Source organism: Falco punctatus, assembly GCF_963210335.1.
Source record: "Falco punctatus genome assembly, chromosome: 4".
Taxonomy (NCBI): domain Eukaryota; kingdom Metazoa; phylum Chordata; class Aves; order Falconiformes; family Falconidae; genus Falco; species Falco punctatus.
Genome location: NC_137583.1, coordinates 74,482,504 through 74,505,136, shown reverse-complemented (window position 1 = coordinate 74,505,136; position 22,633 = coordinate 74,482,504). Strand labels below are relative to the sequence as shown.

General features: G+C 41.6%; 1 protein-coding gene across 2 annotated transcripts in view; it reads left to right on the top strand.

The window, feature by feature from the left end:
• The window catches only part of STEAP4 (STEAP4 metalloreductase), a 68,140-nt gene that overhangs the window by 24,950 nt on the left and 20,557 nt on the right, over positions 1–22,633 (top strand). The window contains exons 1-2 of one of the 2 annotated variants that reach the window (XM_080385564.1): positions 1–18,406; positions 18,461–22,633. The exon at positions 1–18,406 is cut by the window's left edge and continues 24,950 nt beyond it. The gene's annotated coding sequence lies outside the window, so the exon portion shown is untranslated. The other variant, XM_080385563.1, reaches the window with a different exon arrangement.

Genomic DNA, 22,633 nt, shown 5'->3' with positions numbered 1-22,633 from the left:
TTCAGGGTTTAATCTATATATATTTATTTCAGAATGATTAATTTACTCCTAATATTATCAGATGCTTGGCTCCCAATATGGAGGTGAAATTTTCCAAAACTAGGCATAAGACTGGTGAGTTTGTTTTGTTTCCTGAAAATCAGCTGCTTCTTCTCAGGAACACTGAGAAGTCACAAGTGCTAAGAACTCAAAATTGTCAGTAAAATTTGAGAGGGTTCTGATACATTTATTTTGAGAAAGATATGTAGATATATAAATGAGAGAGATATATGATAATATGTATAGGGAACATGATGTATTTATTAGATAAATGATACATTTCTTAGAATGTGAATGCATACTTCTCAAGACAATTTGTGGTCTTTTTTTGTCATAACAATGTAAGCTCATTTAATTTCAGTTTTTACAGGATAGGCAGTTACTGTGTTCAGCTCCCTATTTCATAAGCTAATGCTAAGCTTCCCAGCAAGTGCCCGCCTTGTGAGTTAATCTTGCACTTATTATCTACACCAGCAAAAAAGCACCCTTGTGACTGAAAGAAATGGCACCTTAACAGAAAACAGAAAAGAAAAGCAGCTGCCCACTGTGATGAGAGAAAACAACCTGAGCACAATATTCCTTGAGGACCTATTTGAATTGATACATAATGACAACCACCATCAAAACAAAGATAATGTCATAGAACTCAATAAAACAGGAATAGTGAGAGGATGTAGTAATATTTGCAGTACTAAAACTGTGTTTCTGACAAAAGCCTAAATAAAGAATGTATTAATACAGTCAAGGAAAGAATTAACAAGACTGGATTTCCTTCTAAGCAATTCCCTGCTTTTTTGCTATAATGATGAGCAATCAGTTCAAGGGGGAAAAAAAGCCCAATTACTCTAACCCTTACGTAGTGCAGCAAAGGATTTATCAAGAATAATTTGCATTCACAAAGCAAGGAAGCTAGTGAGAAAGTCACGAGTGTTTCCATATGCACCAGCAAGCTCTCTTTCCAGCTAACAGGCTAATCTTTTATTCTTTGTGATTCATCTCCCTGTACATGTCATTCACACCAACCATCACTCAAAGAGACTTGTAAGCACAGAGGTCTGATGGAAACACAGCCCAGAGACTCCAGGTCTGCGACCCCTACTCTCTGCTGCTTGTCCAGGCCTGACCTGCCGTCCTGCACAGGAGGGCACTGTCGTACAGTACTGATTAAAGTCAAGCTCTTTTTCTCACAAAGCCAAAAAAGGTAATAACAAGACCCTTGGTACCTATGTACCTTTGCTGGAATCTTTACCCTTCACCACTGGCACCCCACGATACTGCTGCTTGGCATGTAAATGTCCCCAGAAGAAGCAGCAGTGTCAACAGCAAGCACCAACACCAACACACTGGAGGGAAGGGACGCCATCCAGAGGGACCTTGACAGGCTAGAGAGCTGGGGCCATGTGAACCTCATGAAGCTCAACAAGGCCAAGTGCAAGGTCCTGCACGTGAGTCAGGGCAATCCCAAGCACAAATGCTGGCTCGGTGGAGAAGGGATTGAGAGCAGCCCTGAAAAGAAGGACTTGGGGGTGTTGGTTGATGAGAAGCTCAACACAGCCCAACGATGTGCGCTTGCAGCCCAGAAAGTCAACCATATCCTGGGCCGCATCAAAAGAAGCGTGACCAGCAGGCTGAGGGAGGTGATTCTCCCCCTCTATTTCACTTTCATGAGACCCCACCTGGAGTACTGCATTCAGCTCTGGGGCCCCCAACATAAGGGCATGGACCTGTTGAAGTGGGTCCAGAGGAGGTCCATGAAGAGGATCAGAGGGCTGGAGCACCTTTTAGGAGAGGTGACAGGCTGAGAGAGTTGGGGCTGTTCAGCCTGGAGAAGAGAAGGCTCTGGGTAGATCTTATAGCAGTCCAGTACCTGAAAGGGACCTACAAGAAAGCTGGAGAGGGACATTTTACAAGGGTGTGTAGTGATGGGACAAGGGTTAACGGCTTTAAACTGAAAAAGGGTAGATTTAGATTAGATATAAAGAAGAAAATATTTACTATGAGCAGTGAGGCACTGGAACAGGTTGCCCAGAGAAGCTGTGGATGCCCCATCCCTGGAAGTGGAGCCAGCCAGGCTGGATGGGGTTTTGAGCAACCTGGTCTAGTGGAAGGTGTCCCTGCCCACGGCGGGGTGTTGGAACTAGATGATCTTTAAGGTCCCTTCCAACCCAAACCATTCTATGACTCTAAGTGGTGCTCGGTCCCCCTCTGGCTGCCCTCACCTCAGCTTACCATGCCCACAAAGTTCACCTGTAAAATACAAAGGTGAACTGAGACCTACGTGCTTGTCCCAACGTCATCTGTTGAGACGTGAGCATTTTCTTTGACTCGTTGGTAATTTTCTGCATACTTCGCTCCTCAGCCTTTATCAAGAGCTCCATCCTCCAACTCTGCTGGCAAAGGGAGAGTCGATAGTGTGTATAAAGTTAACCGACAGGAGCTCTCTCAGCAGCTCTCAGAAAGGAATCAATATAAATACAGTGTTTGGCTTCTCCGTTTATTGCTGATATGGTAGAATATTAAAGTTCAACTTTTATTCATTAAGAGTGCTATTGTAAACATACTTTTATATTGCCTGTTTCTATGCGTACAAGGAATATAAATTATGAGTAGAGTAGCCCCTGAAAATGTGTTGCACTTAACTGAACTACTGCATTTTTCTGGAAACACACCTTTTACTCCTTTCTCCTGCCTTATCTACATTACAATCCTTTAATCTTTGTCAGCACAATGCTTTCTATGAGAGTTATACTCATAAAAATAACAAAACCTCTTTGCAGAGAGTAACATGAGTGAGAAAGATACCAGAAAATGCAAAGTAATGCAAGAACTTAAGAAATGTTGCCATATGTTCATGCCATTCTGAGACCCAGAAAGAGCAGCTTTGTGTGTTATGTATGTTAAATGTGAGGTCTGAGTATTTGTATCAAAGTAAAAAAGAAGAACTTTCTAGAAAGATCCCCCTTATCTCTACATTTGGCTGAGTTTTCCAAAGGCCCTTTCACACTGCCTATCCTGCCTTGCAAATCTGCCCATACCTGTCCCCCTGAGAAGTGCAGAGTGCTGCCTCTTGTAAAACTAGTTATTCTACGAGCAGCACACAAAGGACACCAAGTTTCAGATGCATCCTGTATTCCTTGCAGCTACCAGCAGGCCACCTAACTGTAACTGTTCTCTTCTGGCTTTCCCTTTCACATCAGCCCGTACTGTTGTGCCTTCTTCCCCATTTGGTCTTTGAGCCTCAGTCTGAGCTCTGACCAAGAGTACAGTAACATCTGAGGTTTTTATTTTCATCACAATGCTTTACGGCCTTTCTAATAAAAGTTCTGCATCTATACAGTAGCAAATTTTACCTTTTTTTCTTTTTTTTCCAAGGTTTTTTTTTTCCCTTAGCATTCCATGGATGGAAGCACAGGAAGAAGAGGAAGCCCTTCCTCTCTGGGAGTTTAAGGCCAGAGTTTCAATCTTTTAAAAAATTAGCATATTTCAATTACAATTCTGCTCCCTGGTCTGTGAGGTGTTCCAGCCTTACAGTCAAAAGCACAAGAGGGTAAGCATTTCAAAATGAATATATCAATCTGTTTTGTCCCCAGGAACCTGGAGGACTAAAGATGGACCACCAACAGACAGATCAAGGGGTGGCCATCAGTAATGATTGTGCACTGTTTCGTGCTAGGTAAACCATGGCCACTTTCAAACTACCAGAGGTCCCAGAGCGATGGCTGCATGTTATACTGACAGAAATGGGTCTCAGCCACCCAGATCTTTCAAGGTGTATGACTCAGTGTTGTTTCTGGCACATATGCAATGAGGAGAGAGTGAACAGGTAGCAGCGCTGGACTGCAAAGGGTCTGGGAGCCGTATCATGATGTACGGGACTCCATGAATGTGGGGCCTGATACACGTGCCCTGGGCAGGTTTGGATTTACCAGGTAAGTGTGGTCAGAAGAATTCCCACCTTCTATCAAGCTTGTACGCCTGCCTTGCACACACCTGGGTGCACCGGCCCCAGGCTGCCCGTACCCCATACCCCAACCTCCCCTCCAGGCTGGGCCACACCTGCCTGGTGGCAGTCACATCCTCAGGGCCAGCTGCTGGCAGCCTGCTGATAAAATCGGACCAGGACACCTGGGTCCTGTCAGACCTCGGGGCTTTAGTACTCATCGTAGGAATGTGTCCTCGCCCCTGGGAGATAACCTGTCCTACATGGTGATAATGACTAGTTCTCCTCTTGAAGCTGGTCTCTGCAGGAAAAAATAAAAAAAGCAGATCCTCTTCAGTGCCTCACTGTCCTGTGTGTGGAGAAGGTGTGGGGATTTGTCTACAAAGGGAAGCCCAGGCAGGACTGACATTTTACTGGCCACATCCACAGTGACACAGCTCCTGGCTGAGCTGGGCAGGCACCAGCTCAGGGCCTCACAGCACCACAGGCACTGCTCTGTCTCCAGCAGCTTTGTGCAGGTCGTCTTTGGAGCTCATGATTTGTCGAGGGCTGATTTCCCAGCATTTACACAGTACAAACCTTACACAAAGAACTACCATGCAGTCAGAAAAGAGACAGCTCTTAACACGGAAGGATGAAAATGCTACTCTTTTGTGTGCTAGACTGCTGAACAAGAGATACCGTATGAGTAGGTGAATCAGCTGCTTTTTTCCTTTGATATCACATAAATAAAATTAACAAGTAGATTCTTTGTTCATTCCAAAGACATCTTTTAGTTCAGATTTACTACATTGTCACTACAGAGACAAATTTTGTTATGATATTCGCCAGCACAAGGTTGAATAATTGAATTGTCAGCTAAGCAACTAGTTGAGATCTTTAAAAATATTTATAACTGTCGAGCATAGAAGCATTGTAGTGTTTTTCAGTGCACATTTGTTCCCTCTTTAAGGCTTTCAGATGATTCAAATGGAGTCAGTCATTATTATTTTAAAGGATGTTTCTAATATGTTATTATATTATCTCTACAGAAATTGAACATTCATCAGTCAAGGCAAGGTTGTCATGGCTAGCAACAGCTTTTGAAACCACAGATATTTATGTATTATGTATTGCTATCAATCACAGAACAGGTATCAGCATTTTTCTTCTCAAAAGAAAACAGGTACACACCTGTCCTTTATTATAATTCTCTTCTCTTTTGATGCTTCTTCTCACATACAGGAACTGCTACTTGTTTATCTTAACAGCTGGTAGCATTAAGTATTAGAAATCACTTTGGACTGTCTAGGCCAAAAATTAGAGCCAAATTTCCCAGACAACAGAAAATAAGGTATTGTATCAGCTTCCTTAAATGGAGCATTGAAGACAGAAATCCAAAGCCAGGTGGAAATGGAGATTGAAAATTTTGCAAAGGGATTTGGTAAACTACTGCTGACTGCAACAGCACACGTGGGACACAGATGCAGAAGACCTTCTCCAATTATATAACGGTTATACATATTACTAAATATCCTGTTGCAATAGCACCTCAGTGCTCCCTTCATCCTCACGGTTGTGTCTCCCATGTACAGTTCTCCTCCATGGAGAAAGGCTGACAGTGTGGACGTGCCACTCTGCATGCAGACCTCGGATGAAATCAAAGGCACCCCATGCCTCCAGAGCAGCCCCAGTGCCGCCGTGCCTGTGTGCACACCCAGCCACCACCCCACCACCCTGTGCCTGGTCACGGCATCAGCAGAGCTGGCGGCGGGGCCACCTGCCTGCCCCTCGCTCCCTGGGCAGCCCTGCTGGCTGCAAACCGCTCTTTGGAGCAGCTGGGTGTTCTCTGTAAATAGCCTTAACGAGTAATATCAGCACTGATAATCAATAATGACAGCCCAAGTAATACCCAGCTATAACAGTGCCATAAACGGAAACCAAACGCTTTCATATTAGGTCAATTAAGCTGTAGGTAGTAAGAGTCTCTCAAGCCATCAGAGTGGCATTCTAAATAGATTACTGAAACTCGAAATAGTCTTTATTTGATGTGGGCTTTATCTTCCGACACAGAGTATTCTCAAATCTTTGCACTCCTTGCAAAAGCACTGCCAAACCTGCTTACTATCAACACAAGCAGCACTACCCAAGTCAGTAGTAAACAAAAGGCTTAATAGCAGCATCAAGTACAGCAAGCTGTGGGACCGGGCAAACTGGGGAATGAACAGCAGCCTTCAAGCAAAGAGTTTCAGGAGGGATAATGGAATAGGATAAGCAAACAGGAAATCATCTGCTTTATAAAACCAAGTGAACAATAGGCCAACCCCCTAAAATAAATATCTAGTCTTATTTTCTCTAATGAGTCAATCATGAGGCTTTCTATTGGATTTTTTCATGCCAAGTCTCTGGCTTACACCTGAACATTATACAATGAATCTTTTCTATATTGATCACTGGTTTTTTTTTCTAAAAGAGCAGGTTTTACTGCTCTTGAGTAGATAAGAGATGTGGTTTCACCCCTAGACAGTAAAACTAGAATATCAGCATAATCCTTCTTAATGCTTTCTTTGCTACTTTAGCTGTGTAATCGTTTCCAAAAATATCTGTGTGACTAGGGATCCAAGTGAGCTCAACAACAGCTCCAATCGATTTCAATTGTTCACACAGCTGTATGACTTAAGAATATATCCTTTATCCTTATTTTGATTGCAAACTGAGACCCAGTAAAATCCTGTCGGATTTTATCTGTTTGTGTGAAACCACCTCCTGAGTAATATTAACCTGCCAGTTTAAAGCTGGGATAATACAATTACTTACAGTTAGATCTTGCAGCCCTACTGGCACCCGTAAGCACATAAAAATAAAAAAAAAATCAGGAAGCAATGAGTAACACACAGGGGAAAAAAAAAATCCAGCCAGTGTGATGAAGGGATACATAAATTAGTGTTTCCAAATTTACACAGCTGAAGTCAATGGGAACTTTCAGGGGAGCATAACTAGGCTTCTAGGCAATTTGCATCCTTGGCCAAAATTAAAAGATGAGTACTCCACCAGCATCAGCACAGTATTACTGTTAATCATATCCACGTAATTAAAATTAAAGACAATTCTTACATTGTAATTTTTAGAATACAAGACACAGATGAAAAGAAGCAATTTTCACTGGCAGGTTACTGATTCATGTAATTCTAACTATAACAATGTATACCAAAGTTTTAAGTACTAGTGACACTATCACTAAGTCATCAGAGGTAACAGGTACAATTAAAACACTGGGAGCCAAAAAGTTTAGCTTTCTATTTGTCATAGAAAAATGCAAATTATTTTTTTATTTACTGTTTTTCTTGAAATATATATACATTCATGAAAGGATGTTGTGTTCGATCACATATCTGACTTCTCACAAGGCCTCTTTGTAAGAAGAAAATGAGGTCTTCCCACTTGTGCTAGTCAGTACCATTAGGCTCCCAGAGAAATATAAGGCCAGGTGGAAAGTATTTTGCTAAGTCACACCAAAATACCAGAGCTTAAACATTTTCTATACTAGATTGCATAGATGATGCAAAGAAACAGTGATTATTGTCAACACTTTGCTTCAACAATGAAAAAGATACAGAAAATATATATTGATATTAGGTTTAATTGTTTGGCTTGATTGGGGTCAAGTTTCTGTCACACCCTGAAAACGTTGGCACAAGGGTTGAAAAGCATCATCTAAGCTGTTGGCTTAGATGCTTCTGTTGCTCTGAAGTCATCTGTCTTGGTTCTTGGGAAGAGTAAGCTCTTACAACAGTGTGCTATGCTCCTTAGACCGTAGCAGACTTCTACATTGTTCTTGAGTTAAAGAAGACTAAGACCAAGGTGATCTTTCAACTGTTTTCTTGGGTTTATTCACACAATTTTCAAAGTACTTTATCCTGTTTTGCTGAGTGATCTGGCACTGATGGTTTGCTTTCAAAGAGTTTTCCAGGAAGGGTTTGATAGCTGAGTTATCTACAACATGAAATGGTGTACTAGCAGCACAAAAGCTCTGTAAGTGAAGAAAATTCTGGTGTGTGGTGCATTTTTTTTCTGTCTTTACAGAAAACATGCCTTCTGACAGTTCAAGGATTTCCTACTATAAATCTAACATAGTGTTACTTACACCTATACAAACTTTCTCAGTATGTATTTCATAATATATTTTTCAGTAGGTATGCAGGACTGTATACTGGTTTCCAGGACTGTCCAGATTGCTTCCTTTGTACTTTTTTTTTTTTTTTATTTGCATTTATGTTCACAATGTCTTCAAAAGAAAGAACGCTATTATTTTTGCTTCAGTGGCACTGCTGTCTTGCACACCTGCAGTTTCACTGCTGGCCTGTATTTCTGTATTTGCTTTCTGCCTGTTTACAACAGAAAAATAATTCTGGAGAGAGTGAGAGACCTGCTCGGTCTGGCATGCTTTCTCCCACTCTGCAATGTATTTTGTATGCTGTGAAGTCTCACTCCCATTAAGCATGTTCTATGATCAATTTAGAAGATTTCTAGGTAGATGATTGAGATTTTTGATTAGTGATGGCTGGCTATAGGTCTCTAAATATATGTCATAAAATAGGCTTCAGGTGCCACAGTTATAATAAAATGACCAACATGCCATTCGTCTCCCTTTTGTGCATCCATTTGCAATTATGCACGTGTACGCTTCTGAGTTTATAATGAATCACTGCAAAATTAATTATTTAATATATAATACAATGCTTTTTTAATCTCCAGTTCAATCGCTGTCACTTAAAAGGTATATCCCTCGTGTGTGCTATATATGAGCGCACTTCACATGAATATTTCTTGTGATGATCAAAGTTAACAACTTTTTGTGAAGATCACATGTTCAACAACCACCTCCCTATTGGACTTCTGCTATTGAAACTGGATAATTTCTGCTTAGGTTATTTAACTTTCCCCTCTTCTTTTTCCCAAATATTGCTAAAATAGGCAGGAAAAAATCATTTAGGGAAAAAGACCTTTCAACATCATATTATCCTAGTGGCACTTCTGAAACAAGTCCACATAATACAATTCCACATCAACATGACATAACTGGGCATCAGTTATGTGTACACCTGAGTACAGGAGTAAAATTTAATAATAATTCAAATTTTCCCCAAAACTATTACAGATTTAATTTCAAACAAGCACAGACTGGTTGATACAGGATAGAGATTACATTCTACAAGACCAAAACAGTAATTTTTTGTGGCTATCAGGAAGTTATGAGGTAAGTGACCACATGGCATGTAATGGATTAGAGTACCAGGCTGTTTGTCTTCTTTTAAAGAAGCACATTTATTGTTTTAATCATTTAATTCCTTTCTTCCTGATAATTTTATAGTCCTGGATCTTCTAAACAAAGCTCATTTTATATGAGAAACAGAACACACTACATGGGAAATGCATATTCTTCTATTTAGTACAAAAAAAATATGCTGTTCTGATGATTTAAGGTGGAATTTAAAAAACTGATTAAATCCAACCTCTCTTCTTGATGTGAGATGCTTACATTAACCATCACAGTAGAAGTAAATTAACATTTAATGTTTTAGAGATGTTTTGAGAACTTCATTTTTCCTATTGTCAAACAGAAATAAATCCTATAAACTGGCTATAATAAACCAGCAGGAGTTTCCACTGTGCCTGCAACAGTTAGCTGGGACAGTTACTTTCCTTACTGGCAGATGTTTTATGATTCATGTTGTATATTACACCAGAGTTTTACTGTGTAGTGCCATTGCATGCTGCAGAAAAGGCCCAATATGCATCTGGAGGGAAGAAATCTGCCGGAGGATTCCCTGACAGTGCTCATAGCTCATGGCACCATAGCAAAGAGCTGGGTTTTCACTGCCACGAGGGAAGTTTGGCAGTTTGCTCCCTCACCCAGCACACATCCAGGGGATCCACGATTGTACCCTGTGCCCAGGCAGCACTCATGCCTCTGTCCCATCTGCCTCTGCCCTCACCTAAATCCCTGAAAAGGAAGCTGCATTTAAGACAGCACAAACCCTGGGAAACAACATTAACTTTTCGAAACAAAAAGCCCACCACTCTGCTTTCTTTTGTGTTTGATTCAAACAGTGCTTCTGGACAGGAACCAGTGAAAAGTCAGTGCTGACAGAAAAGAATGGTTTGTGGTCCACCACAGACTGTTCCCTCTTCCCCATTTGAAACTTGACTTTCTCTCGTCCAGGTCAGGCACTGGACTGGCCCAAGGACAAACTGGGACACAAAGCTCCAGACTGGAAGGAATGTTTTCCTATGGAGCTCCATGGTTAGAAATCTTCCTTGTGCCCTCATTTCTGTGACGTCTGTATTTAGTCATTATATGTGTCACTCAGATCAGGCTCCTCAGAAGAGATAAGCTGCAGATCTCAGTAGGACTTAGGTGTGAAAATGGGGCTACTTTTACGCAAGTTCTTTTTAACATTTCCTTTTCACCTAGGAGATTTTATATTGAACATCATGGCTTGCTTGACTGCGGTGTGCTGTACAACTGAGGAACCAGAGCTACCAGTTCTTAGACAATACAAACTAATCCAGAACATAGGAACCCATCTTCTCGCCTGACTGGGAACACCACGAGTCCTCTCCTTTGGGTCTCACCTCCTAAGGTTGATGAGACCCATGGCCAAGACTTCTTTGCTTGGTTCCACAGGGCAGAGCCCTACAGCCTAGCAAGCATGGTGTTGCCATTGCTAGTAAGAGCCCATAACCTTTGTATTATGTCTGAAAAGCCTTGGAGCTAGGGCACATCAAGATAGTTTTGCTTGGATTATCTTGGCCTGCATGGAGCTTTGTTTTAGCTAGCTGAGCTGTAACAGCAATTATTTACCTGCCAGGTGAACATTACCTAATTTGTTAAACTTTTAGTTTAGCTTTGTAGGGTTGGGTATTTTAATGCCTATTGTTACAATACTTCTGAGATTACTGTATACAAAAGTCAAGGAACAGTAGTTATTTTGTGTAGAGGCAGCTATGACCTAGAATAAAACTAATGTCGAGGACTATACAAGTAATAGATTATAGTAGCAGTTTTATAAGTGTGGAGGCAGGATGAAACCAGAGGCTCCTGGGCTATAAACAAATCATTAATGATCAATTACTGGTCATTAAACCCTTGGGAGGCCAGTAAAACTGGCTTTAGAGATAACAAAGGAACAAAGAACAAATATACAGCATATGTAATTAAAACATACTATATATAGTATATTTAGATGTAAAGTGGAATTAAGGACCAATGAAGAAAGAGGAACGTGCAGTACGTGCTAAGAAAGATATAAATATAGCCCCAAGCAGATCCTGGAGTAAGGTGGAGGAAATCCTCAGCAACACCATACTACTTCCAGTGAAGAACTCAGGATGCCAACAACTCTCTCCCCTGCTTCTTGAGGACCAATGGAACGGTGAGCGTAACACTGGAGAAAAGGGCAGATATGAGCATTTGGTGTGTACAATTATCAGTTGCATCACGACTAGGAGTGAGCTATAGTAATGGGAAAATCTGGAGTGTTGGTTTTATCAAAATGGGACTAACAATAACTTTTTGATTAGACTGCTAATACCTTAATTAATTCTTGGATCAACATGTAAGGTTTGGGGGTTTAGCCCACATAAATTGCATGGTGTGTTTTGTTTGGTGTATTTTGTACCCATGAAGCTTAGTTGCAATTGTGGATGCAACATAAAATCACATTAAGTAAGTTGTTGTTCCCAGAAGCATATGGTCTACATGATGAAAAAAAATACCAAGGGCATGAGACAGAAGTTAAAGTATGAGTTAGTACTAAACCAAGCATATTATCTACAGGAGACAGAGATTTCAGAGAAGACAGTTCAGTTGTTCCTATCGCTCAGAAGAATAAATAAAGCCTCCTTGGTTTAGAGAAGATTAACACTTTTTATTCTGACAGCTCTGTTTTCCCATGAGTAGCTTCCCATAGCATTGCCATCAGATTGTTGAAAGAAATGTGGGTTTGTAAGTATTAATTTCTAGAGGGGGTGGCTCTGTCCCTTAGGCCACAATTTTTGTCACAATAGAAGCAGCTTTTCCCATTGCTAAAATTAGCCTTTCAGTTGACTTTGCTAGCAGAAATATGACAAATGCTTCTGAAATTTCTTATTAAGCAAATTTCATGGAGATATTTATTGTAACTTCCTGACATCCTTTAAAAAAATGCAAAACACAGAGTACTCCTCTAAGGTATATGCGCATGTTTAACTAACTACTTATAAAAAAAACAGGATGTAGATGAGAATGGTCAAGATGAAAAGAGCTTTACTGTAATAATAAAAATGTAATACTGGTGTTTCCAGTTCCATTACTAGTATCTCATAGAGTCTACCTGAACCTTGTGCCTGTTTGCTTCTTGATTTTTCTAAATAACAAAGTGGACTTGGGGGCTGGAGGGCAAAAGGCCCAAAAGAACTGGGTAGAAATTGTCCTCTTTTTTATATATAGTCTCTTAGGGCCACTGTCAGCATTATTTTCAGAGCACACCTGCCTGTGAAGTACTACTTGTGAAACCTGAAAGTCTGCATCTTTACTTTTTCTGGGAGACCTCTCATTCCCTCTTCATTGAGTTAGCTGTAAACACTACCTTCACAAAAAAAAAAAAAAAAAAAAAAAAAATCTTACTGTGGCTGAGATACTGTCTGACAAAGAAACCAGAGAAAAGCTCACTGCTAGCAAAAACTGAACTTTAAAAACAGTTGAAAGAACAAACAGACAAGCTAGAAAAAAAATAAGAGAAGCAGAGAGAGCATGGTCAGTACTGTGAGGTCAGTGAGTGGAAAGTGTGAAGGGAAGAGGCTTTGAGGATAGAACACTTGTTGTTCTGCCAAGATAACAAGCAAGGCCTTTTGGAAAAATTATGCCATTTAATAACAGCTCACAGTCATTCCTGAAGAACTCAAACTCAACCTTTCCCAGTGGGTTATGTGTTATTACTCACTCTACAAAAAAATGAAGACGGGTCAAAGGGCTTCATGCTCTCAATCCAGACGAAGACAGCTGAGCAACAGCCTTTCAATCAGCCAAGCTCTGGGATTTTGAAAGAGGAGAGAGATGGTGGGATACATACGTGGGTCTGCTCACCCTTGGATCAATCCCAGCTTTGCACTGCTCTCCAGGTGACAGGATTGCCACTGGTTAAAGCTGCTGTATACACAACCCACCCTCCACATAGTGTTGGCAAGTGCAACCTGGTTTCCTTAAAGAACTGATTCATGACCTTACTTTCAGTAATCTGAGCCACACTGCTCAAGTCCTGCTAAGTAAATGAGAGTAGTCATGCAGACAACTGTCTTACCCAGTGAAACCAGCTCCTTGCATTGTTCAAATGACTTTTCTTCTGTCATCTGCTTGGTGGCCAAGCATAGCAATGATGGCCAGCGATAACATAACACTCAAAAGTCCTGAATAAAACTACTGATGAGTCTCAGAGACCTGATAATGCTAGAGACATTCAAGTCCTCTCTGTCATTTCCAGGTTGGCACCAGAAGTCATTTACTCACTGAAGTAGCCTATTCATTTTCATGTCCCTTTATTATTGCTCTCCTAATTCAGTACAAATCCTTTTTCTCTGATTAATTGTAATATCATAAATGTACCACTGGACAAGAAGTTCTACCCTTCTTAAGGTAGCATAGCTACAAAGATATCAAAATAGTTTCTCCAAGGCTAAATGTTAACTTTTATTTCTTTCTGTGGCTGCTGGTTATTACTCATGACAATGAAGTTCTTGTTTTCAAAAGAAAAACAGAAAAGGGAAACAAGAATATGTTATATATGTCTAACTAGCCTAGAAGAAAAACGATGCTTTTCAAGCTCTTCCTGTGCTGGATGATACTGAGAAATATCTGTTAAGAAGTCTGTGTCTGGAAAATCTATTTTTACAAGTTGTCAGGAAGGATTAAAGTAGGACATAAATACTATGCACATGTAGTCAGAGCTAGGTTGACAGGGGACTTAGGCCTTGCAGAGCTCAGAGGAAGAGATTTAAACTAACATGGTAGTATTCATTGGAGTAAGTGAAGATCACAGACATGAAGAGATACTATGGCTCAACTGATACGTAGTAATTCACTGCTGTGACTTGGTCATACGTTTGAGTATTTTAGAAGCAGGGGTGATTTTGTTAGTAATTGAACTCAGCAAAAATTCTGGCTATGCCAGTGGTGTGATTATCTAGCCGTTGCAGTGAAGTGCTCAAAATGCATTTAGGTTTTCTGTATTCTTTCTGAGTTCAGCAAATGGATTGGTTGATCTCACTAAATTTTCTATTCTGTTATTATTAGGGTTAATATTTCTCCTTGTGGCTCACTTTTTAATTAGCTATATGATAGCTGTAAAGACACTACATAAATAGAATACAATAGTCTGGTATGGTTATGGGCAGAAGTAGTTCAAAAGCTTATTTTCCCTCTCACGAGCAATTCTAAATTTCAGAATATGGGTGCATTCCAAATGTAGGGAAAATACAAAATGTTTTTTTCAGAAGTGAAATTTAAAAAATAGTTTCAGAGGAAAGATCTGTAACATTTTGCAGGTATATAAACATCCAGAAGAGATAATCAGCTTTCCAGAACACATCAAACACCTCTTAACCTCCCCTAAATATAACAGTTCATTAGAAGTACTAAGCGGGGGAGAAATCATCATCCCTGACCTATGGATGTTCATACATAAAATTTTAAAAGAAAACACTAGATCTACTGGAATGACTCATTGGACACACGTCTTGTAGACAGTGAGGATCTATTCAAAGTAACAGGCAGATTTCAGCTCAAAGTCATTATGGTCTATAAATAAATATTTCTTAAATTACCCTTTCTTTTCCTAGCCCCATTTTGAAGTTGTACTGGACAGGAACACACAACCTAAAATATGGTACCCATTCCTGTGAAGTTCAAAGCATGGTGTCCCTAGTTGTTGAGGACATTCTACAAAAATAAAGCACTCCCAGTATGACACCATCACATTTGTGCAACATTCATACCTCCCCACACGCCATGGAAAAATATGCCCTTCCAACTCCAGAAAGGATCAGTCAGGAGCTCAGAACCTAGGCTTTGTTTTGGGTCATTGACTGAAAAATTTAAATCTGTTTTGAAGTCTTTTTTTTCACTGTACTGGGATGTTCTTCCCAGAATATTTCAGTTACAAGTATTTTGCTTTCCATCTCACATAAAATCACAGTATAGTTTATCTGTGAAATGCTAGGAAGTTAAAATCCTGCATATTGCTCCACATCAAACAGTTAACTATATCGAAGATGTCAGAGGATGTTTTGGCAGCCTCGTAGGCACTCTTGTCAGCAGAGTATTTTCCCATAAATTTAGTGAGCGATAGTGCTGCATATTTGTTGTAATTTAAGGAAAGACTAATTAGAAACAAAGCAACAAGGCTGAATGCAGCAGGAACCCAGAGTAGCCTTCACAAAATGCACGCACAGGAGCTCTCTCTGGTCACAGGGTAGCTTTATCTGCTGAAACAGCAAGGAAGGCTGATACCAAATGGTATTAGTTATCTCAGAAACGAAGTGTCACTCTCTGAATAGATGACAAATAGCACCTGAACAAAATGACCTCTATTTAGCACACAAAACTTGATATTTAGCTGCAAGTGTTTTCAGTGCCTTTAATCCCTACTAAAAACCACAAAATGGCAGGTAGCCAAAAATTAGAAAATAACACCAAAAATAGAACGGCTTATATAGTTGCATTTTCCCATCTCCTACTGACACTATTATAAGGAAGAGATCCCTCTAGGATCATCTTTACTGATCTTCTCATGTGCATTGAAGACTAATGAGATGCAGTGAAAACCTGAGACATCTCACACATATGTTTGTGAATGTAGTTCCTTTGCAGATATTAACTTTATAGGCAGGAATCCAAGATAGCTTTGGCCAAGCTGAGAACAGCAAATAGAAATATGCTTCAGTCATTACTGAATTCCAGCCTCCCATGTGGCAGTCTCACTTCTGACAAGAAAAATTATTCCCCCTCTCACACTCCTGACTTCTCAAACACTTTCTCAGGAGATGGTCAAAATGAAGCATAGAAAGGTTGGATGAGGTTAGTGATTTATATAGAAAGAAAGAAGCTAGAAATGGCTGTCTCCTCCAAAAATTCACCTGTTCTCTACCTTTGAACATCTGATCACACCACAGTTCATCTCTGTACGTATATTTTTGGCTTGCGTTTTCACTTGCTGAGCACCTTATGAAATGCTGTTTATCTTGGTCTGCAACTTCAAGCGACCTGCTTGCACACCCAGCATCTCCCTTACAGTCTTACAGATAAATCACTGTGCAAGAAGGAAAACTAAAGGTGTCAAAAGTTCTAGAGCTTACGCTTGGCAAAGGTCTGGATATTCCCACTCTGTAGAAACTGATAGCAAACATTTACTGTTAACAACATCAGCCTGAGCACATGAAGAAAGCAAACCATCACATGAAATAGTGTCAAGCAAAGTTCAGGAAAGTTTGTTGACTTTATCGGAAAGGGAATATGATCTAATCTGCCTCCTAAACACCACTTTTTCTTTTTCTTTTTTAATCAAGCTTCACAGAATAGCTTCAGGGCAAAGGAGCGTGACGTTACTTTGAATTGTTTTCAGTCAGTGATAATGCCACTGTACGAAAACCCCATTGATTTAACAGTGAGACCTGCATCTGTGGTTTTGTGAAGGGTACAAGAATCATACGTTTACTGGTTCTGGGAAAGCTGATGTCAAGCCAGCTATCCCTAAACACTAAGGATCCAGTTCTTTACTCCCAACAAACTATGCTTTGTGCAAAAATGACGTATTAGGAGGCAAAGAATAAAAGACAAACTTATTTTAAAAACATGCTACTGTATGCCCAGTTTTCAGGTAGAAATCTGTCCTATTCTGGCATCACTGAGATTTGGGTTAACTAGTGTGCTTGATGGCGTTTTGTGATCTCTAATGTATAAATCCTGAAAGATGCGTTGACATCCATCCTGAATACCTTTGCAATTTTGAACCTCAGAAAGATCTGGTTTATTATGTCCTTCAGTCTGTGAAGGCTGCACATAACAAAGAAAGGTTTTACAATGCTATAGCCAGAACTTTTGCTTCAGATGCTAAAACTTTAAGGCACAGTCCCAAGACTATACCTTTCCTGCCAAGGAAAACATAAAAACAAGTATATTTCAAACAGTGATATAACAGAGAGAGTTACAAATGTTTATCACCAACCTTGAGATTGGATTTATTAGTAAATTTCCATCAGCCTTTGAGGCACCCTGCAGTGTCCCTGTGGGCACGCTGGCTCCCCTAGGGCACCAGGACTGCTCCTCCCAGGGGCAGTGATCCTACTTGTGTGTCATGGGACTCCTTGGTCTCAGTGTGTGTTTGCTGTCAGATGGAGATTTTGCAGCACAAAGTGACAGGCTCTGTGCCTCTTTTCTTCTCTTTCCCTTCTGGGTTTTTGTTTTTTTTTTTTTAGAAGGTTGTCATCTCTTCTTCTACAATATCTCTGAGCCTGGGGAAACAACCTCCTACAAACAGCACGCAGCTTTGTAACACCGTTGCTCTTTTTTTCCTTCCTAAAAAAAGGAACACAGGCAAGTGATGATAGGAGACAACAAATGGGGGGAAAAAAGGGAAGGGTAAAGTGTGAGAGATGAGAGCTCAAAAATGTATCACGAGGACCCCAGAGAGGGACACAGAACAGAGTACACCACTCCCAGCAGGCTGCTGGGGGGTCGTTGGGGTTGTCGGCTGTCTAGGAGTGGTAAGCAACCCCTGTGGTCACAGCATCGCCCCTCTTGCCCTCCTCCTTTCTGGTGGTAGAGGTGGACAGAGTGGCCAGAGCCAGGAGAACTTCAGCAAGCAGGTCCTGTGATTCAGTGGATGTTTGGATGGGTGAGGTGAAAATGGAAAGGTGAGAGGCGGAGCAGAGCCAGAAGCTGTGAGAAGTACTGGGGGAGCCAGAGGAGGGACCACGGGGTGTTCTCACCTGCACATGGAGGTGGAGGCTGTGCAGGACAGGTGGCAGGGAGCCTCTTGGTGGCTGCAGGGGTCCCAGTTGCTTCCCATCCCAGGTCTGGAGGAGGTCCTGCGGGAAGACCAGCAGCCCAAAGAAGTTTCCAGAAGGCAGATTACTGCAGGGGACAGTAGAGGGTTGCAGTCACAGCAAAGCCCTTGGTGGTGGTAGAGGTAGGAGCACACTGACACTCCCCAAGTCAGACCACCTGCTCCAGGGAGAATGCCTGCAGGGCAGGAGGAGGGAGAGTTGGGACCAGCTGTGTGTGCAGACCAATGGCCCTGCCCTTCCTCCTCCAGGGCCAGAAGGACCTAATGACCAACCCCAGACCTGTCCAGCCCAGCCGGCAGCAGCCCCGCGCTCCCCTCCTGAGCTGGCCAGGGTCACTGCAGGGTGCAGGCTGCTGCAGCAGGGCAGGACCAACAGGCCAGTTGCCAGTGGTCTTGCCTGAAGGGCAAGGATGGAGCAACCCCATTTGCCCTGCAACTGCTCCAGCACCCTGGGCCAGGCTCGTTCTATGCTGGGGCCAGTTTTCCTGCCTCAGCTTCACACAGCTCATGAAACACCAGCAGCTCCCAGGGCCCCAGAGGACATCTGTGTGGATGCGATTCACCTGTGTCTGTACTTCCACATGGTATTTTGATTCCTTTTTCCATTGCTTTATTGGACTGAGCAAGAGGGACTGGACAAAACCTCTCCAAAAGCATAATTCCCTGTTTAAGCTTGTGTTTGCAGAACATTTTCCTAATGTCAGGTATGGTAGGTCAACAAAAAGAAATTTGACACACACCACGGTCTTCTGGAGTCTTCTTATCAAGGGCAAATAGTAATAGATGTTAAGGCTATCTCAGGAAAAGGAGAATAATGGTTTGGAACACAAAAGCAGGAAACGCAGATATGCACATCCTCTCACAATGCAGGATTTTTCCTGTTTTTCTGTAAACTATTTCACTAGATACAGCCTTCACCATGGCCACACTACATAGGATGTGCCTTATTCTTTTTCTAAACACAATTGCTCAGCTGAGACTCATGTACAAGATGTCCCTGACCTTTTCCTTACACATTTGAATCCTGAAATTAACTGCATGTATGCTTTGGAAGATCTTTCCCAGTAGTACTGTCAAGTTCACCACTCTCATGTTTTCAGGCTAAATTTAATCTTGTATTCATGATATGAATTGTTTTCTGAAGTATCTCAGCCTCAGTAACCATTGTTGCAATGAGAGTGATGTACAAATACCTCTCTGGATTTGGTTCCATTGTCAAATGCTCTGAAAATCCTACTTGCAATTTCAAGGTTATATTGAAGCTGCAAGTCACACTCCATAACTGAAAAAAGTGAAAGATAACCAATGGCCAGGCTCTCTTCGGTAATTCCTTATGATTTATAATCAGTTTCAAACAGCACTGGCCTTCAGTAAATAAAAATGTATGGGTTTGTTTATTTCCATAAGATTAAATCATCTTTTTTTTAGTTCCTCTGAGTATACCTAAGTTTTGTTAACTCATAAACTACTGTGATCGTTAGGTTTTTTAACACTGTTTAAAAAGACAACTTTGACATATGCCTCAAAATCCTTCACAGATGATTTACCCTCAGGTATGAAATGTCTAATTAATTCCTTCTATTTCTCATTTTTTTCAATAATTACATGTGAGATCATTATGACAGCACTCTCAAGAAGCTACACATTTCTCTTTACATCTCAGCACCTAAATACTGTTGAAGAACACAAATTGCTGAATATTTTCTGGTGGTTTACTTGGGGTTTGTGCTAACTTTTCTTCAGGTATGTTATTATTTGTGTTACATGGCATTTACAGTGTTGTTTGTCCAGCTTCATCCCAGAACAGGTTTTTATTTTTTTCCATGGCTGCTCCAAGCCAGTGTTTTTCATCAGATCTAAATGTCATCTGTATAAATCTTGCTAATCTGAAAGGCATGAAAAATTTATCACGTTTTTCCTCAGGTGCCAAATGCAGCCTAAATAGACATCTGAGAAAACAGTGCACTCACAAAGGTTTCATGAAAGTTCAAATAAACCTCCTCTTTTCTTTTTCCTAAGTTGAACATCTGCCAGGAGCCCCATGATGCACTAGGGACAGAGAGGTATTTGTCACTGACCGTATCTTGCCTCGGTATTGTAACAGACCTGTTTTGTTCCTTCAGGTCTAACTATGGACAAGCAAGGAGTTTCATCCATCTTTTCTGTAACCACAAGAATTACTCTGTCAGCTCCTCCAGTCATCCCAGAGCAATGAGTGTATTCAGCTCCTCCTTAAAGCATGGCCTTACAATGTGAAGGAATCACATAGGTGTGAGAACTGTTGCACAATTCAACCCTTTCCTGCATTTTTTTAATATTCATAAGGTATTGATCCACTGGAAAACAGCTTCAAATTATTTCTCAGCTTTTGTGCTCGTGTTCTTACACAGGATCTAAAAATGCTTAGATCACCTCAATGCTCTGAAGGGCATAGCACTTACCCCTTTTTTCCATCTGTTATGAATTTGAACATTTATTTTTCATATATCTCCAGTAGGATTAGCCTTCTGATTTTAAGCTCTGTGAGCCAACTGCCTTCCTTTCCACTACCTGTAGGTTTTATTTCAAGTGTAATAAGACTATTTTTGGCAGCATGTTAGTTGATGGATCATCTGAAAATGAATACTACACTGTTTAACCCCAGGCACATCCACTGCCTCAGTGTCCTTTGCTCCTGTAAGATGTTTTGAGCCAGGTCATGTGCACCTTGCTGAATCTTCCAAGCTTTTCCAAATCAATATCATCTTTTTCAGTTCCTGGATCTTTTCCAGTGGGTAAGGCATCACGTTGGTTTGTGCTCTTTGTCACAGTGCACAAGTGCCACAGGCTGTTCCTGTCCTAAATCTCAAACATGATCTGATCTCTTGTCTAGAACTCAAGCTCTCACTCAAGCTCTCACAAATTGTTTCTTCAGCCCTAGTACAGCTACAGATTGTTCTGAATGAAACTTTTTTTTAGAGATTACCTCCGCCTTATGTTCTGTATGTCGTTTCTTTCTGTGGTGTGCTGACCCTGGCTAGATGCCAGGTGCCCACCAAACCACTCTATTGCTGCCCTCCTCAGCAGAATCGGGGGGGGGGGGGGGGGGGGGGGCGGGGGGAGGAGGTATGGGGAAATAAGATTAAAAAAAAGCCTTGTGGGTCAAAATAAAGACAGTTTAATGAAAGCAATAGCATAAGTCACGTGAATGGAAGCAAAGCAAAACAAAAGATGTTATTCTCTACTTCCCATCAGCAGGCAAAGTTTGGCCACTTCCCAGGAAGCAGGGCTTCAGTACTCGTAGCGGTTGTTCTGGAAGACAAATATCATCAATAACAAGTGCCCCCCTTCCTCCTCTCTTCTCTCAGTTTTTATATCTGAGCAGATGTCATGGCATAGAATATCCCACTGCTCGGTTTGCGTAGGCTGTCCTGGCTGTGTCCCCTCCCAAAATCTTGCCCACCGCCAGCCTACTGGTGATGGAGGGGGGCAAGGTTGGAGAGACAGCCCTGATGCTGTGCCAGCGCTGCTCAGCAGCAGCCAGACCACTGCTGTGTTAACACCCTTCTAGCTACCAGCACAAGCACAGCACTGTGAGGCTGCTGTGGGGCTCGGCCAGACCCAGTACACCTTCTTAATTTTTTTTTTCTAGTAAGTTTTCAGCAAGCGTCCCAAAGGCAAGCTGACATAACAAGTATTTTCATTTTACTATCTTCCTCTTTACAGGCAGACAGGGCAAATCTGGATTGCAGTATTATTTAAATCCCCTTCAATTCATTTTCCAAACTTATAAAATCTCAGTGCCAGCAGGACTCTCTTAGCCCCTTTCTCCTATCTGGACTATGATCCAGTCCAGTGATCTCTTGTTGATCAAGGCATCTGTTTAGAATTATGTCCCATTTCAAAGAGATGTGTAACATCAAGAGCTTTGCATGCTCCCATGGGCTTATCCCTTAAAGACTCATTTCTCAATACCTATCCATCACAGGCTCTGGCTCTACAGAATTGCTGTAGCTGCCAAGAATATCTAGAGAATCTCAGAGATCAGGTACTTTCAACCGTCCCCATGCCAAATTCCTTTCATCTGTTGTGACATTCTTACTGTCCCTACCCATAGGTGGAACAGCACAGGAAAGCTGTGACACAAAAGCAGCAGTTCTCCTTCCAAGCAAATAGTTGCTGTTGTGCTTCTGCAATTCTCAGGTAGTCTTCAAAAAGTAGGAGATTGCAACTAAGCCTTAGCTCTGGCCAATAGCCAAGGGGCAAGTCAGTGCCAGCATGACAAAAGCAACCACAGCTTTACCTCAGCTGTAAATACAAGGCCTGGGACTTTCCCTGAGAGTTTGACGGGAAGTTCTTTCAACCCGCTCAGCCAGACAATGCTTGCAACATCCCTTGGTCTTACCCTCCCCTGTGCGCTCGCCCTGGCTTCCCCTAGATAAGTGCCAGCAAGGCTGTTGGTGTTTCTGCACTCTGCTCCGGGCAACAGGACTTCTCTGCAGCTCCTGAGGTCTCTCTTGCTCCAGCACAAACAGCATCCCGCCGGCTGGGGAAGCACCAGCTTGCCTGGGGGAACTGCAGCAGCTTGAGCGCACAG